This window comes from Mustela erminea, chromosome 11, assembly GCF_009829155.1.
Source record: "Mustela erminea isolate mMusErm1 chromosome 11, mMusErm1.Pri, whole genome shotgun sequence".
Lineage (NCBI taxonomy): Eukaryota > Metazoa > Chordata > Mammalia > Carnivora > Mustelidae > Mustela > Mustela erminea.
The window spans coordinates 87,802,607-87,818,670 of record NC_045624.1 but is presented as its reverse complement, the minus strand read 5'-3'; the positions used below and the strand labels follow the sequence as shown (position 1 = coordinate 87,818,670).

General features: G+C 48.9%; 1 protein-coding gene across 6 annotated transcripts in view; it reads left to right on the top strand.

The window, feature by feature from the left end:
- Positions 1-16,064, top strand: part of ATXN7L1 (ataxin 7 like 1) — a 235,357-nt gene that overhangs the window by 133,323 nt on the left and 85,970 nt on the right. The window lies entirely within an intron of this gene.

Sequence of the window (16,064 nt, the reverse complement as noted above, 5' to 3'; positions counted from 1 at the left end):
CTCCTTAAGGATCTAATATCTACGTATATTATTTGGAATTCTTTTGAAAAGGAAATCTGTCTTCTTCCCCATTTATTTATTATTTGATCCCTTATTTATATCAATATGGACTCACAGATCTTTATATTTTGGGGTTCCAATCCAATACTACTCTATTTTTTTGCTCAAATTTTTCCAGTTTTGGCTATTGGGAGCTCTCTCCATTGACCTCCTGTGTTTTGTTTTGTTTAAGATTTTATTTATTTATTTAACAGAGAGAGATCACAAGTAGGAAGAGAGGCAGGCAGAGAGAGAGGAGGAAGCAGGCTCCCTGCCAGGCAGAGAGCCCAACGTGGGGCTCGATCCCAGGACTTGAGCCGAAGGCAGAGGCTTTAACCCACTGAGCCACCCAGGTGCCTGAACTCCTATGTTCTTTTGACATACAGAAGTTGGAGGGGTTTTGCAGGGGAGGGACAGGTTGAGCTTGTCCTTACCTTTTGGCACCAGCAGACCCTCAAGGCTCACCTTGTATATCTTGCCCCTGTTGAAAATCAACCATTTCCCCCAAGGAGTCCTGGTTCTTTTTGCTGAAGAATGGTATTAGAAACCAGGATCTGGGGTCACCTGGGTGTTTCAGTAGGTTAAGCATCTGACTACTGATTTTGGCTCAGGTCAGGATCGCAGGGTCACAAGATCAAGCTCTGTGTTGGGCTCAGTGGGGAGTCTGCTTGAGGTTCTCTCTCTCCCTCTGCCCCCCCAGCCCCTGTGCTCGCTTTCTCTCAAATAAATAAATTAAAAAAAAAAAAAAAAGCCAGGATCTGGGCACAGGGTGTGCTTGCTGCTATTGGAATGTTATTGCTTCCAGGCCCTCTCAGCTGACAGAGCAAGAAAATACGTGTGTATACTAACCAAACTCATGTATATATACGTATCTATAAATATTTCTATATATAACCATCTGTAGCTTTAGGGACGTAAGCAGTTCTTGCTGATGTCTCCAGCTCTTACCTGTTACCACACAGATCATTCTAGCTTATGCGTAAAGTTAAACCTGCCTTCCCCCATATGCTCTCCATCCCATTGTTCAATACCAGCCGGCATCGACAGCAGTATGGGAATTGTTAGCCAGTGTCCCCGTGGAGAACAACTTTATCCACTAGCATACAGCGCTTACGTGTGCTTGCCTTTGCCTTTAGTCTTGGAGACTCCCCTCATTTCGAAGGTTACTTAGGTCAACACTTTTCCCCAGCCCTCTTCAGTGGGGTGGTTTCATAATTTGTAATACAAGTAGAGTCTCTTGTCACGATCTATAGTCCTTCCTGAGATCTAAGGGGATAATTTTTTTTTTTTTTTTTAAGTAAGCTCTATCCCGCTGTGTGGCTGAGCGTACAACCTCGAGATAGAGAGTCACATGTTGTACCAGCTGAGCCAGCCAGGGGCCCCTAAGGGGACATTTTTTTTTTAAAGCTTTTATTTTTTAAGTAATCTCTCCACCCAACATGGGGCTTGAACTTGCAACCCCAAGATCAAGAGTTGCAACCCCAATATGTGAATATTGTGAATTTGAGACCTGTGGTGGAGGTAGAGATTACTTAATAAATATATATTTTTAAAAAAGAAAAAGAGAGAGAGAGACTCACATGCTCTACTGACTGAGCCAGCCAGGTGCCCCACAGAACACTTTTTAAACTCTTTTAATGTTTTATCTCTAGGTAGGATAATAAATCCACAGAGAAAAACTGCCGTAAGAAACAAAGTGGTACAATCATATGTTTTTTTCATTTCCTTGGTTTTTTTAAAAGTAATTCTCACATTACACAATAGATTTATTATAAGTTAAACTACTTAATACTACTTTTTTTAAAAGATTTTATTTATTTATTTGAGAGAGAGAGAGAGAGAGAACAAGTAGAGCAGATGGCAGAGGCAGAGATAGAGGGGGAAGCAGGCTCCCTGCTGAGCATAGAGGCCCGGTGCGGGGCTAGATCCCAGAACCCTGGGATCATGACCTGAGTCAAAGGCAGACATTTAACCGACTGAGCCACCCAGGCGCCCCAGTGTAATACTACTTTCCTACTGTTCCAACCCCAGTTCCCCTCCTAATGATGAACGTTGCTGTTCATCTGGGCTGTGTCTGTGCTCACTTTTTTTCTTGCAATTATATCCTCATATATATGTACTCATAGAAAATGTGTGGTAATGCTAGGGCACCTGAATAGCTCAGTCAGCTAAGCACCCGACTCTTCATTTCCGCTCAGGTCTTATCTCCAGGTCCTGAGTTCAAGCCCTGTGTTGAAAATATGTTTTTTTTTTTTTTTTTTAATGTAGATGGTAAGAGATTTAGAATTTGATATTTATAAACTATACAGTTAGAAGCATTTAATATCTATAGTATGCCTGAAATTATTTTTTAAAACAGCTTCATGACCAATTATATTTCATGCTGATATTAATTAATTTTCCTAAATAAAATTATTTTTCATTCCAAAAAAAAAGTAGAAATGTTCTCGTTTTGACACAAATAGTTTCACTCATAACTGCTGCACCTCGATTTTCTCCAAACCACTCAGCTTGGCTGTCTTTCGAGTCCATGTGTGGCTTTGTACCCCATGAGCAACATTGCACAGAATGGACATGTGGGTCCTGATTGTGGGGTCCCGCTCTACCCTCATCAGCCACGCTACAGGGACAGTTTTGTACGAGCACTTCTCCAGGAATTGCTGGGTCACCGAAATGCATGTTTTCTGTAACAGCTACTGTCAAAATGCCTCTCGGTATAGTTAAGCCAGGAAAAAACCTTGTTCCGTATTACATAGCTGAGTGGGACCGAGAAGGGAATCAGACTGCCAGTTTCTAATTTGTCTTAATGTTTCTCTCCAGAGAATGGTAACTAGGGGGTAAGACTCACTGTGTGTTATTTAAAAGAGCCTCACGCTGTGATGATTTCCAGGGCTTTTAAAATGGTAATAGTTAAATGATTAGAAGAGGGACAGTGTGGTATAGAGGGCTACCCGCTCTGGGTCAAGATTCTAAGCAGATGTACAGCAATTGTCTGACTCCCCAGGAACTCCTTATCGGCTTGACAGGGGCCAGAACGCCACAGACACTGAAGGACCAAGATGGGAGACGCCAGGGGAGATATTTCATGGCCTCTCACGTGCTCCCTCGGAGTAGGGAAGTTCCTGAGTTCATTCGGCAATCACGCTTGATCATCCACTAAGGGCTGGCCACGGGGTTGGCCTTGTGGCATCCAGTTACTCAGACGGGCTGAAAATTTCCAGAATCTCTGTGACAGAGGCGGCCAGTGCATTTCTGCATCTTCATTTCCCCTTTGGCTGAGCGTATGTTGGGTTCCAGACAGGAAGCCTGGCACTGGGGAGACACACGTGAGAGGGTGACATGCTGCGGTCCTGGGTTTGCTCACATGTGGCTCCACCGGCCGTCCCCTCGGACTCTCAGCTCCGTCCTGATTTGGTCATGCTAAGGGGCCGATGAGGCACTTTCTGTGCGAGCTGAGGGACAGGAGATGTGTTAAGCATCCTTAAATAGGGTGAATGGTGGATTCAGTCCTCCCAGAAATGCAACGTTTCCAGCTTCACTCTCAAGGCCGCTTTATGCTCCCGGAATTATTTCTGAGGTGATTGGGCGTTTGGATGGATGTGTGAAAGCTAATAACTTGCTGGGCTGCTATTTAATCAGATGTGGAAAAATTAAATTAAAGTTGCTCACAATGTCCCTGTTCTGATTAATCAGAATCAGGTATATGCTTCACATTTTAAGAGCAGATTCCCCACGAAGCAGGCTCTACGCACTCAACCTGCCAACCGTGGGAAGTCGTAGATGGTGCATCTGAGGAGGAGGTGCGGAAGGAGTCAGACAGATTATTTTAAAGGTTTGCGGAGGAGCTTTCATCAGGACGCTAATTATTGGGGACTTATTCTCCCCGTGGTCCTATAATTTACCACAACCAGCTCCAGAGTGGGGAGTGCAGGATGGAGGGAGACTGGTTGTTTCCACTTACTAGTGGTTTATAGCTTTTCTCAGAGCAGAGGTGATTTCTCTTGTTCTCTCGTTGGTTAAACAGTAAATTCTCTCCTCTCCTCAATTCCATGTTCTGGACCCTGTCCATCCTGCATAAGGGGTTGAACTGTGGCCCCCTCCAAAAAGATATGCTCGAATCCCACCACCCCTACCTGGGAATGTGACTTTATTTGGAAATAGGGCCTGCAGACACAGTCCGGGTAAGGTGAGGTTGTATTGGATCAGGGTGGGCACTAGATCCAATTGGCACCCATCTTAAACCTAGAGGCTGGTGTCTTTATAAGAGAAAGGATAGAAGGATTTGGATGCAGCAGAAGCTAGGAGGGAAATCTTGGACAAATTCTTCCTCAAGGTCTTCAGAAGGGACTCACCCTGCCAACACCTTGATTTCAGAATTCTGGCCTCCTGAACTGCGTGAAAGAATACATTTCTGTTGCTTTAAGCCCCCCAGTTGGTGGTACTTTGTTCTAGTAGCCCTGGAAACTAATACACCCTGTCTTTTGGTTCTCTTGAAAAAGGAGCCTTTGAACCCAAATATCCTGTTTCCATCAAAGAAAGATTCAGTCCCACATCTAGCAATGACTTTCAGTTCCAAAATCTAGCCTTCTCCTGTTCTCCCTGCTTTGCACAAAATCAAGTGCCATTGGAGGATCTTAGCGGCTGCGTGGACACTGGAAATCTGTTTGCTCTGACCCCAGTGGCCCAGCTTACCTCAGAGGGGCCGTTTGGGGGCAGAGCTGCAGCGGAGGGTGCGGAGCTGCAGCCGGGGGGCGGAGCTGTAGCCGGGGGCGGAGCTGCAGCCAGGGGGGCGGAGCTAGAATCCACCAACTGGCCAAAGAGAAAGGGTTGTGACCTCGGCGCTCTATAGCATTCATGGGGAACAGACTGGAGGACCGAGAGCCGTCCTAGTTTGTACCAACCAGAGACACACGAGCTTTACACAAAATGCACATAGAGGGGCCAGGAGTGGGTGGGCAACCTAGTCCTAGGTTCTCCATGGCTGATGTTTTCCTTCAAAGGATCCGCTCAGAATTCATTGAATCTTCCATAATATAAAATTTCAAAGCTGCAGAATACCTGGGTTATGATTCAGTCCAACTCTCCACCCCATTTTATTTATAATAATGCCATCTGCTATTGTTGAATAACAATATAAATAATACCACATACTTACTGAATACATATTGTTTGCCAGGAAATTTTCTTTTTCTTTTTCTTTTTTTTAGATTTTATTTATTTATTTGAGAGAGGGAGAGAGCACAAGCAGAGGGAGGGGTGGAGAAGGAGGGATAAGCAGACTCCCCACTGAGCACAAAGCCGCCGTGGGACTTGATCCCAGGATCCTGAGATCATGACCCAGCTGAAATCAAGAGACCTGAGATGAAATCAGACACTTAACCGACTGAGCCACCCAGGTGCTCCTGTGCCAGGAAATTTTCTAAGTGGTCTCTGTATTTTAACTTACTTAATCATCGCAGTAACACATTGTCACCTGGGCTCTCGGCATCCCAAGTCTATAAAAAAGGAAGCTGAAGTACAGAGAGAACAGGAGCAACAGCTCACAAATGGCAGAATCGTGTTTGCTCTACCCTAATCCCTCTGCTCTACAGAGATGCAACAGATTAGGATATTCCTATCCTCTCCTAGAGCCAGAGAGCAAGAGAGTCACGATTGGGAGCCACAGAACCTAAACACTGGAAGTGGGACTACGTTTTCTTAATATAGACCCAGAGGCACGTACGAGCATGTGTGCAGGCATGCGTGTGTCCATGCATGTGTGTGCGCACGCACACACACACACCCACCCTTCTTAAAAAGAGGGACCACCAGTCACTTCCAGGAGAACAGAAGCTTAGAAGAAGGGATTTAGGAGAAAGACCCCATTGTGTTATCAGTTAGGCTACCCAGTTCCCATTAATGTAAAAAGTTTCTCCAGCGGCTGAGCATTTCCCTCCCAAAAACGCACTGGTTAGACTTGGATCTTCGAGGAGCAGTCACAGGATGAGCACAACCAGCCATATGGTCTCAAGATGAGGACCGTGGGTCCCGCTGGACAGAACGGTAGCCTGACCCTGCCCCCTAGCCCCTGGGAATTCTTCCCAGTTTCCTCTGGGCTGGTCCCTCCCCACTGCCCTGGGGCCTTCGCCCTGTTTTGCACCATGAGGTCCCAGAGGAATGACAGACACCCCCATCGGTGCAAGCACCTACTCCATCCCCAGTGTTCCCCACCCCCGCCCTGGGACAAGACCCCTTCCCCACGCGGCCGGGGCTCCAGGAGCGGCTGTGATAGATGCACTGTGTGCAGGAGAACAGGACGCACACAGGATGGCGTTGCTGCCCTCCAGCTGGCCTGGTGTCTTCCGGAGACAGGTATTAATGACGAGCCGCTTGAAGGCCAGCTGTGCCGGAGGATCCAGGAATCGGTCCAGCAGCTAGGTGCGGCACGTCGTGGCCCCCTGCCCGTCGCTGGGCTTCTCCCTAAGTCAGCCTTTGGTTCCACTCCTTCTTCTGCTTCCTTGGGGGGTGGGGGGCACAGGGAGCGGCACTGGAGGCCATGAGGACATCAGCTGAGTCAGAGATGTGGGGGGACTTCCATGCCCTGTCACACCATGACTCTGTGTGGGTGTCCTCTGCCTCGTTCCAACCGACAGCCCTTAGGCTGGAGGGAGCGAGGTAGGGCAGGAAGGCCCCGACTATCTGAAGCCACTGTCCTGGCCCCGCCATTCCCCACCCCAGCGACAGCCTCAGAGGTCAGGTGTTTGTGGTCACGGCCGCCCAGACTGTTGGGTGGATGAAGGGTCATCTTGCTAGAATTTCTGGGGGGTCAGGCCACAGACAGAGAAGCCATGTGTGTGAACCCGGAACAGAGGTCCTGTTGCCCCCCGGGCCAAAGAAACTAGAAGGGCCACGGGGAGGGAAGTGAAACAAGTACTCGTGGAGGGAGGCACGGCTGCCCAGGGGAGCCTGCTCGGCACTTACCAAGGTTTTGCTCTGCCTCGGCCAGACGGGTGGAGAGCACCCCGGGGTCCTCCGGTAGAAGCCCAAAGGACGCCAGGTCCTCTGAGGTAAAGGGAAGTACCTGGATTACTGCTAAACCAGAGTTAGCTCTGCCCACTCCTATCTACACTCTGCAGGTGTTAATGAATTAACCACCTGCACCAAGGATCACAGCCCAGAGAAGCTACTGTGGGCCAAGGACGGCACCAAGATCAAGATCCCAGCCTTCAAGACCTATCCAGACTATTTAAAGAAGCAGGAAGCAGAGTCTAGGTCCCACATTCCAGCCCAGGCCCCCAGGCTCTCTAGGGCTTAAGATATAATTCGGCTTCCGCAGACCTTGAAGGGATTAGACAGTCACCCTGGGTTTCAGAAAAATCCCGAGTTTGGGCCACGGCTGAGGGGAGTCTCCTTTCCCTGGCTCTCTGGCAGCGCCAGCGCCATCTTGGAGTGTGTTCTTGGCCAGGCCTTTCACCGCAGCTCTTTATCTCCCCTGCCGTTCGCTGAGCGGCAAAAATCAACTTTGAAAGCAGGGCTTACTCCCTGTGCTGTTGCTTTTTTCTGTAAGTGGTGGGTTTCGGTCTGTCCTCAGTCTGTTGGGCTGCCAAACCTTAACTTCCTGTCTCCACTGTGGGCTTCAGGTATGCCCCCGATTTAAGTAGGTGTCGGATTCACCCCAAATGTAATGTAATTCCTCCTTCCTTTCCAAGGAGGCTCCAATTCCTGACCTGCATCCTTTGTCCTCCCTCCTGCTCCAGCTTCAGAGGGAGCTCTGGGATGGCTCCTGGGATCTGGTCAGTGCCGCGAGGGCCGTGGGAATCCTAACGCAGTGCACTGAGACACACAGTCGTGCATGAATTTAGGAAACCAGAAAGACCCAGAGCCCAGGTGGCAATGGTATCTGTGGAAGCTCTTTAATCTGGAAAGGCTTGCACAAATCCCTGGGATACTGGTTTTGTCCGCTAGCCATGTTCCCTAGAGAGGGTCTCCCAAGCCTCCAAGAGGTGAGAGGTGGGGCAGAGCCTATCCCATGAGGGCCTCCTAGACTTGAATGTGGGAGAAGGGTGTTCCCCAGAGGAAAATTAAAGCCCGTAATTGGAAGAAGAAACAAAAGGGGGAAGTACCAAAAGTTCTCCTTACCTATCCCCTGCCTGGTCTCTTTCCTTGCCTACCCTTCCCATGTCTGCCCTTCAACTACTGATTGCAAAAGGAGAGGAAGCTCTCTTGTAGTGGGCAAATGTGGGAGCCTGGTGAGCACCATGGATGGTCTGTGACCTGGTCTTGTTCATTTGGGATCTGGATGTAATATGGACAGGCCTCAGGCAACGCACTACCTGACTTCCCACCCTCGAGCCCGTGCGTCCCTGCTCAACTCTGAGCCCTTCCCCACAAGCTAAATCCTCTTTCCCGGAATGTGCTCGACCCGCACTCGGATGCTGCAGCCTCCTCTCGGCTTTTGTTTCGTTCTGGACTTCCTGTTCTATTTGTGCACAGTTGAAGCCCAGACAGTTGCCTCGGCAGACGCAGAGCACGTACGAATGGCCATCGTCCAACATGAACACCTGCCCTACTGTAAGCGACCTGGGGCTGCCCCAAGGTGGCTGCCTGCCTCCTGTCCGCCCTCGCCCTCCACCCTCCCAACCTGGTTGGCCGTATTCTCTCCTGCTCCTTCAACAGCTCCTCAAGAACTGAGAGCTTGTAACCACCTGTGCCCCCTCTCTCCGGGGAGCCCTCAGGCATCCACACCCAGAAGGCAGATGTGACCCTGCCCCTTGGGAACAGTGGGTCAGGACACCTTGTGGTAGCTTTCTTTTTTTTTTTTTTTAAAGATTTTATTTATTTATTTGACAGACAGAAGATCACAAGAAGGTAGAGAGGCAGGCAGAGAGAGAGGAGGGGAAGCAGGCTCTCTGCTGAGCAGAGAGCCCAACGTGGAGCTCGATCCCAGGACCCTGAGATCACGACCTGAGCTGAAGGCAGAGGCTTTAACCCACTGAGCCATCCAGGCGCCCCTTGTAGTAGCTTTCTTAAACCTTCTTCCATCCTATCCACCCCGAGGGAGTGGGTGGTCGCATCTACATGGGTCTTCTGATCACTCAGCTTAGGCGAAGTGGCACATGGGAACTCAAGAATTCGAACCCACTGGCTTGCTGGCTCTCACCCAAACAAGAACTTCTGCAAAATGCCCTACCCTTCCTGTGGCCACTGGGGCTGGAACCACGTGGGTCAGTGCCCACGTGACCACTCTTCTCCCCCACCACCCCAGGCGTCCTGCCACAGATGAACTAGGCTACCTAGCACAGGCATGGGACTCAACCTAAGGGGTCACCCTGTCATTATTTCTATGTCTGGGGTTTTGGTATTTTTGCTGGTATTTTAAAAGGGGAGAAGTTTTACTTATTTATTAAAGATTTTATTTATTTGAGAGCAAGAGGGAGAAGTAGATTCCCCACTGAGTGCAGAGCCGGATGTGGGGTCCAGTCCGAGGACCCCGGGATCATGACCTGAGCCAAAGGCAGAGATTTAACTGACTGAGCTACCCAGGCGCTCTCAAGGGAAGCAGTTTTAAAACAAGAATTCCAGAATCAAGTTTGGTGACAAATATTTTTTAATCAGATTTAAACTTCACCTAGTCCCATTTCTTCCCCTCCAAGCCATCACAAAAAATCTAAACTAAAAAAAAAAACACAAAAACTAAAAACCACCTTTTAAGGCTGGATATTTCCCAGTTGTCTTATTAAGAAGCAATTATAATTTTGAACTTATGATTTTAAAATATTACTGTTCATACTATTATTTAAAAAATTCTTGCAGATTAGTGACCAAAAGCAAATATACTAATGCCAGAATGGATATAAACAGGCAACTCATAAGAGAAGAAACTCAGGTAGTCAATGAATATGAAAAATATGCAACCTCAATGGTAAACAAAAAATAAATAAGTAAAACAAAAACTTATCAAAATGGCAAATGTTTAGAAGTCGACAATACCGAGTTTTAGTGAGGAAGAAAGAAAACAGACTCACTCCCAAGCTGATAGGCATATAAATGGGGCCTCCCTTTTCCGCCAGGCATTTGACTCATGAATGAAGGGCCTGGAACCACAATTTCTGCTTCTAGGATTTTACATAAGAAAATAAATAGAAATGTGTGAAAAATTTACCTAAAGGATGTTCACTACACAATTATCTAGAATAGCAAAAAATTGGAGCCAATATGAATGCCCTGACAGTAGGGCTATGAGAATACTAAGTAGACCTAATACTAAGTAGAATACTAAGAGAATACTAAGTAGAATACTAAGTAGTAGAATTGTATTGTTTATACAATTCAACTGGTTTTTAAGATTTTTATTTTTAAGACATCTCCACACCCAACGTGGGGCTCAAACTCACAATCCCAAGATCAAGAGTCACACGTTCCACTGACAGAGCCAGCCAGCACCCCGTACGATTCGCTTTTTTATTTAACAAGTAACATGGTAACAGTGACCGAGTTACGGTGCATGAGAACCCACATTGGTCTTGGCGTTTGTTAGGTGTTTTGTTTGTTTCTAATCAGAATCTAAATGGACCGGGGTGGGGGGGAGAAAAAAACTGGGCCCCCACATGCAAAATATCTAATATTTTGGTGGCGATTTTCAAATCCTGGAGGGAATAATGAAAAGATGAGGTCTGCTCAGGTTTTCAATTTACCACCTACATCCTGTCATTGAAATTTTTCTTTACAGATATGAAGAGTAACTACTGACATGTCCCAGTGGGGTTTTAATTTATATAATAGAGCTAGGATTACATTTTTTTTCTTATCGTTTTAAAAAATCCTTTGAATTCTACTTGTACCCCCTGCTCTTGAGTGAAAAGCTGATTTGATAGCAGCTTACTGAGGTAGAGATGACAGAAATGCCCCCTGAGGCTCCTCCTCTACCACATCCTTTCTCTTTCCCCTCCCCCGCTTTGGGGAGGGTCCCTTTTCTTTGCTTATACCCGAAGCCTGCTGGTGTCTGATTGGGATGCCCCAGCCCTCCCTAATCAGCGTGACAGCTGCTTCCTCCGAGGTGTCTGTAGGACTGGAAGTGGGAGGGTGGGTTTGGTTCCGATAGGACTGGAATCGTCATTGTAGTATGGGGTGCGTACTTGGGGCTGATTTTTCACACCATAATCCCTGCTGCACTTCTGGGGTATGGGATTGGGTAAATTTTTTTTTATAAATGTGCCATGGGTAACAACTTTACCGGGTGTCGGAGGGAAGTAGTCAAGAGCAAATCGATTGCTTTAAATGTGAATGTCCGGGGTGCCTGGGTGGCTCAGTGGGTTAAAGCCTCTGCCTTCGGCTCCGGTCATGATCTCAGGGTCCTGGGATCGAGCCCCGCATCGGGCTCTCTGCTCAGCGGGGAGCCTGCTTCCTTCTCTCTCTCTCTGCCTGCCTCTCTGCCTGCTTGTGATCTCTCTCTGTCAAATAAATAAATAAAATTTAAAAAATAAATAAATAAATGTCAATGTCCGCCATTCACAAGTGAGCACTTCTCCCACACCATGGGGCTGGCAGCTTTTTTGATAGTATTAGAGACACTCACAGCATCTGGGTGATAACAGTAATGCCTTTGGGCATTAGTTAGATAGCTCAACACTCCAGTTATTCAAGATTATGACTTCCTTATTCTTTCTGAAAGCTCTTCTCGGTTTGGCACCAAAGGAATTCAGGATTCAGACTGATAGATAGCACCATACGAAAGAACATGAATTTTAGAAAATTGGGCAGCTCTGAGAAATTCCTGGGGCCGCCGTTGCTGGGCACCTCCTGAGTGCGCTTTATACAGTTCTCTCTCTTAATGCTCCCCAGAACTCCAGGGGGTGGATATTGCCTCCCCCTTCTCCAGGTTGGGGGGGTGGGTTGGGGGAAAGCTCAGATAAGTTCACATTCTCTGCCCAAAGTTTCTGAGCTGGTAAGCTGCTGCTGGAACTGGGTTTCGCACCCTTGCCTAATTCTTGCTGGCATACCAGGCCGCCTTCCAGAACATTCCTCTAAGCAATGAAATCTGTGCTTCAAGTTAAACTTGTGCTAAGGCTATGGGTCTAGCCTGGGAAATGAGCGTCCACCAGTTTTGCTTTGGATATTATCTTCTCCAATTGCAGCGTGCAGCGGAGCGTGCTGGGGTAACGCTCAGATCCCAGGTCAGCAGGTCTGGGCAGGGTGCCTGCTGATGCCAACACTGCAGACGGAGGCCTCCTTCTGGGGTAACAGGGCCCTAGGTAGGGAAGCAGCACTCGGCCGGCTGGCGAAGGGCGCGTTACGCAGAACGTGGATATAAATTCTGATCCTGCCAATGAGTGGGTGGCTTGGGCAAGCTATTTAACCTCTCTGCACTTGCTTACTCATCTTGAAAATAAGGATTTAAATAGCAGCTACTTCTCCGAGGTCTGAGGATTAGATGAGATAAGCCTTGTGAAGTACTAACAATTGATAGTTCTTAATCAGGATTTGCTTTGATTAGTAACACGTGGAGCCACACCGCCCTGGGGCGGAGGAAAGTGCTCTGGCAGGGAGTGGGAAGGTTTGAGGTCCCGCCTAGACCACTTCTGTAAGCGCCTAGAGTCTCGCTGGGGGTGGGAGACCCACAGAGCCCTCCTGTGGCTTAGGTACCTGCATAGCCTCTTGCTCCGGAGACCCGTAACGAGCTCGGATCCCGGGAGTCCTCCGGAGCCTCCCGACGGGGGCTTCCCACAGATGCCTACGTGGCTTCCAGGGCCCACATCAGATGGGGCTCAGGCAGGGGGCACATGGCAAGCGCCCTGTGCTTGCTGTCCCCCCAGAGCCTGAACTCTTCCCCCCACACCGGGACCTGGGATCACCCTTATTGCCACTATACCTGATATAGTTTAAGGGCCTCAGGCCCTGCTTCCTTTTCATTGTATTTTGTTTAATTTCTGTGTCGCCAAGGCTCTGTGGACCCACGTGTTAGCTGTGTCTGTGGGGCGGGCACTGCCCTCAGAGCCCAGCCTTAAACCCCCACTCCGCGGCCGAGTGTGGTTCCCAGAACAGCAGCATCCGCACCCCCATGCCCGGCCCCTGGAAGATGGAGGTTTTACTATTACTCAGGGCTCATGAGTCCGACAGATCAGGAGATTGTTGCCTGTGACAAGGTACTTTGTTACAGTTCCAAAGGGAGGAGGTGTGCTGTGTCACTCAGGACCACACAGGGAAGCGCCTAGGTCAGTCAGGCGGCAGAGGAAGTGGGGAAAGCAGAGGCAGGAGCCTTTGCTGTGGTATGCACGGGAAGGCCAGGTGAGGCAGAGTAAGCAGGCACGGCAGTGGCTAGCTGGAGTAATCAAAGCAGGCTCTGGGGTGTAGGGGCCGCCTCTGATTATCTGTACCCCACCCTGGGATGACCTGGACAAGGGAGCGGTGGCATAGACTGTCAAGGAGATGGTTGTGGGTATGGGCTTTAGGTTGATTTGCATATGAAAGATACATTGTGTGTGAGTCCTTTGCTACCTCTAGGGAGTTGGACAGCCCATGGTCAGCAAGACTCTTGGATGTTAAAGCATCAGAAATACAGAAAAATAAAAAGGTGTGATTAGATGCTGACATATGGAATCTGCATTTTAACCAGATCTCCAGGCAGTTAATGAGCAGTCTAAATTCTGAGAAGCATCTGTAGGGCACTCTTCTCCGGCAGTCGGAATGGGGTCTGCTAAAAGCAGCAGAGCAACAGAGGCCCTAAGGGTTGGTGGGTCGCCTGGGGAGCTCAGTCAGTTAAGCCATCCAGCTCTTGATTTCAACCCAGGTCATGATCTTAGGGTCGTGAGATAGAGCCCCGCATCCTGGCAGGCCTAGAGCCTGTTTAAGATTCTCTCTCTCCCTCTGCCCTGGCCCCCGCATGCACACATGTGTGTTCTCGCTCACTCTCTCAAAAAAAAAAAAAAGGTAGGAATGGTGACTACGGGTCTGGGAGACAAGCTACACTGAAATCTTAAATGGATAGCTAAGAGAAGAATGTCCCAGAACATTAACAACGCCTTCCATTTCCTGGGCAGATGCAACTAATATCCTTTTGATCATTAATAATGATCCGTGTAGCAGTCATAGAAACTGGGAAAACAAATGTGGTATTCATTTCTATAACAGAACTTATTTAAAAGTAGGGAACTTACCACCTCATCAGTGAGTGGAGAGAAAAACCAGTGTTTTTATCCCCTTTTACAGTGGGAACATTGGTCAATAAATTATCCCATAAAACTCAGGTTTTCTCTCATCTCAAACGAGTAGTGCTTCAGTTTCTTGTAACGGGACATTCATCTCTCTGGTCGGACCAGTTATTTCTTCAGCTGACCGGTGCCATTTCCGTTTGTCAGCACGGACAGAAAGTCCTCTAGAAGAAGCCCCGACTAGCCCACTCCACTTGGAGAAGAGGCAGTATATTGAGAAAGAGTCGAGAGCACGAGGAACCAGAGCCAAGTGTGGGTGTGGCTTAGAATCCCAGTGCTGGGACATAAAGGGACCTTTGAATCCATCCAGTGAAATCTCTCGTTTTAAGGGTGAGGACCCTGAGGCCCAAGATGTTAGTTAGCTTGCACGAGGTGCTGGGACTCCTGGATGGGGACAGGGCAGGACACAGGCTCCAGGCCCAGGGCCAGCTTTCACTGTTCTCCGTGGCACTGGAGTCGCGCCAGCTCCCCCCACCCCCGTTTCGGCCGAGCGCCTCCTCCTCTGAGATGCGAGCCAGGCTCCTCATGCCCAGTCTGGCAGTGCTGACGCTGCAGCCGTGTATTTCATTTCTTTGCTTTATTTATTTATACCCAGCCTTGTTACAAAAGGATTTAAGGCCGCTTGTAAAATTGCAAACAACAGAGCAAAATAAATTTTAAATAAGTGAGAAAGATGAGACAAAGGAATAAGTGGCTTCCTAATAGCTTTGCCCAGTGCCATCCCGCTCCGGCTCTCGAGCGTCCAGCCCCGAAATCCGAGTGATGATGGCTGTGGGGTCTCTGTGCCCGTGGCCCCTCCAACTCAGCAGCACTTCGGCCAGTTTTTCTCCCTGGCTACTGTTAGAGCCTCTCCCGCTTTGGGGTCAGGATGCCCTTTGGAAGGTTATGTTGAGAGACTTGGAAATTCTCGGCAGTGGGTGACCTGGACAGGGCTGGCCACGGCGGTGATGGTGGCAGGGATGGGGCTGTTGTGTTGTCGGTGCTCCACAGAACCTTGGGACCATTAGCGCTGTCCCGAGTCCGTGTCCTCCTCGGCCCCTGCAGGCTGGGAGGAGGAGGCCCGGCATCACCAGAGTTCACGGCCATTGTTTTCCGCCAGCCCTTTTGCACCGTGTAGGCCTCTGCTTCAGCTCTGATCTCTTGGTTCTGGAAGGCCAGCTCGCTGGATGCTTTGACTTCTTCACACAAGGGACCCCGGCATCTTCCCTGCTTTCTGGACCTCTACTGTCTCCCACAGGCAGGCCTCGTTCTCAGGCAAGGTCCCACTCAGGTGCGCTCTCTCTCTGACTTCCTGGGACTTGTTCCAACCCCCCACTGGTGTGGGTGGCTTGTTTGATTCCTTCCAAGCCCCTGTGGCCACCAAAGGAATCAAAGCTAACCCCACCAGCAGTCCCAGGACTTGCAAGAGCTCTCACCCCTGGACACATCTGGAAATGTGCGTTTTTGTGGCCGTCCTAGTATCCGGAGGTGCTAAGTGCTCTGCCATGCCTGGGACAGCTCCGCCCAGGGAAAAATCATCCAACTAAAACTGCCAGGTGCATCCCTGGGGATAAACACTGATAAGAACTCAGGAACGCCTAAATATTTACACGCGTACAGTTAGCATCCCAACAGCCAAGCTGCAGACTTCTTGGTTGATGCCCAAGAGTTTAGTGGGAGGAAATCACTAAATTATTTTTATCTACACAGTGTGGTTAGAAAGAATTACATTCTGAAGGGTCAGCCTCTGCTGGGAATTGTTTATTTCATTAGGCCAGAGTCCCACGGTCAGATCAAGCGGCGGCTCTCCTCGGGTCGTGCATCTGAGACCCAGGAACTTCTCAGCTCAGTGGGGCACCC